We start from the raw sequence: 2,183 nt of genomic DNA, 5'->3' as shown, positions 1-2,183 counted from the left end.
CTTTTTCTTCTTCTTCAAATTTTCATTATATTTTTTCTTTTTAGTAACGATAAAATTTGATATATGACTTCGTATGTTAGCGATATAATATATTTCTGGTATATGGAGCGGTATAGAAGCCACAGAAAGAGACGATATCGAACATTTTTTCCATCTAAATTCGTCCCAGATTACCAATTTACCATTATTTATATTATTATTAATAGTTCCAGTTTTGTTATTTTGTTTGCTTTGATTATTTTTATTTTTGTTAGTTATACTTTTGTTATTATCCTTACCCCCCCCCTTCATTAAAGCTACTGCTATTGCCAAGTAATATTATTGGCCGATATATTGCTAATAATTCATATAATATAGATTCATTCTTGACTAATAATATCGCAGCAATAATAATGTTGGGTATAATGATATTTCTTGATGCTCCTTGGATTGTAAAAGTTTGTGGTATATTAAAATGTTTGATTATTTGAGAATCTATTTCATCATTAAAACTACCTTTGTGGTTGTCATCACTATCAAATTCGCTTTCATCATAAGTTTGTGTTTGAGATATATTATAATTTTTAATTACACTTATTGCCTCCTCGATTTCCATAATGTTTTCAATTATCAATAGATGTTTGATACATAAGATGACCCAAGATTTCATGGAGTCATCTAAATTTAATAAGTTTGGAAATCTGATATATTTGTAATTTAAATGGTAATAAATTTGTAAAAATTCTTCAATGATAATTCTACTATTTTGAGTATTATAAGTTATAATCATTTTAATCCATTCTAATAATAATAATGAATGTGATTTTAAATCATCAGATTGTTTTAATAATAAAAAGTATATTGACACGAGGAAATGTATTGTGTGTCTCAGTTTTTCGCGATCATATAATTGCAAAACGTGTTCTAAATTATAGGGAAAGAGTAAGTCGTTTTCGAAAGGTGTGGCGTTTATAACATTATTATTATACGGGCTTGTTTTTATTGTAATTAGAAAATCTTCGTTGGTTTTGTATTCATATATTTGAAAATCATCACCAATAATGGCATTTAAAAAACATGTATTGTAAGAATCTTTTAATATACTATAATTTAGTAATTCTAACATGAATATATTCCAATGGGTTTCTTTTTGATGATTATTATAATATGTAATGTCTTTGTCATTACATATACAATTCAAAACTATTGGATAGTTTGATATATTTAAATGTGGTATATCTTGAAATTTCACTACATTAAAATTAGGAAATATGCTCTTATATATTTTAAATCGGATATTAGAATTTGTTCTATCGACGAGATATCCAACGTGGGTATACAAATGCATACTTGAGCTTGAACAATTTGGTAAAAACCAAGAAGAATTTAAATTTTCTTTATTGTTGGGCCACCTAATAAGGTTAAATGTCTTTTTCCATGCATTATTTTTATTATAGACATTAGCACTTTCTTCTCTCTTCCAATCCGGAATGCCATTATCAATTTCACGTGCACTAAATATATTTTCATTTTCTATAAAACTTTGTATGATTTCTTCTTCGTGCTCTAATGAAGAATTCAAGTTATCATTATGAAGAAATAACTTCAAGGAATAAATTTTTGTATGCTCTGATATGGGCTTAAAAATATTAAACAAATCAAAAGCACTATCCAAATCAACAATTAAAGGACTTTCAGATATAAAGGCCCCGTCCTTGTAGCAACTATAAGGCAAATATGAGCAATCTATTTCATTTACATTTAAATTAGCATCTCCATATTTTGCTGATCCGAAGACACTATAATTGGCTGTTGGATCAAAAAAACTATGATTTTCTATAACTGCGTGTAACATATTATAAAGACAAATTAAATCATGATATCTCATTATCAATGAAGGAATTTCAATATGAAATCCATTACTAAAACTTTTACCCTTTCCTAGTATATATATAGAAAAGTTAATTATACCTAAGCCCTCGGTTATTAAATATAGAACTTCATAGATTAGATTATTTTCGTTATATTTTTTACATTTATGTCGAATATTATGTATGAAAAAATATTCCGGTGTTCCAGTTCTATTTTTACAATATGAAATATATTCTTCTAAATTTAATAGTGTATTACTTTCAAATTTAAATTCACAGCCCTTTAAATCAAAATCTAAACAAAAATGTTGTAAATCAAGATATTTTCTTTGA

The sequence above is a fragment of the Palaemon carinicauda genome, chromosome 14, assembly GCF_036898095.1.
Source record: "Palaemon carinicauda isolate YSFRI2023 chromosome 14, ASM3689809v2, whole genome shotgun sequence".
Classification (NCBI taxonomy): Eukaryota; Metazoa; Arthropoda; class Malacostraca; order Decapoda; family Palaemonidae; genus Palaemon; species Palaemon carinicauda.
The sequence above is the reverse complement of the archived record's forward strand: the minus strand, read 5'-3'. Positions refer to the sequence as shown.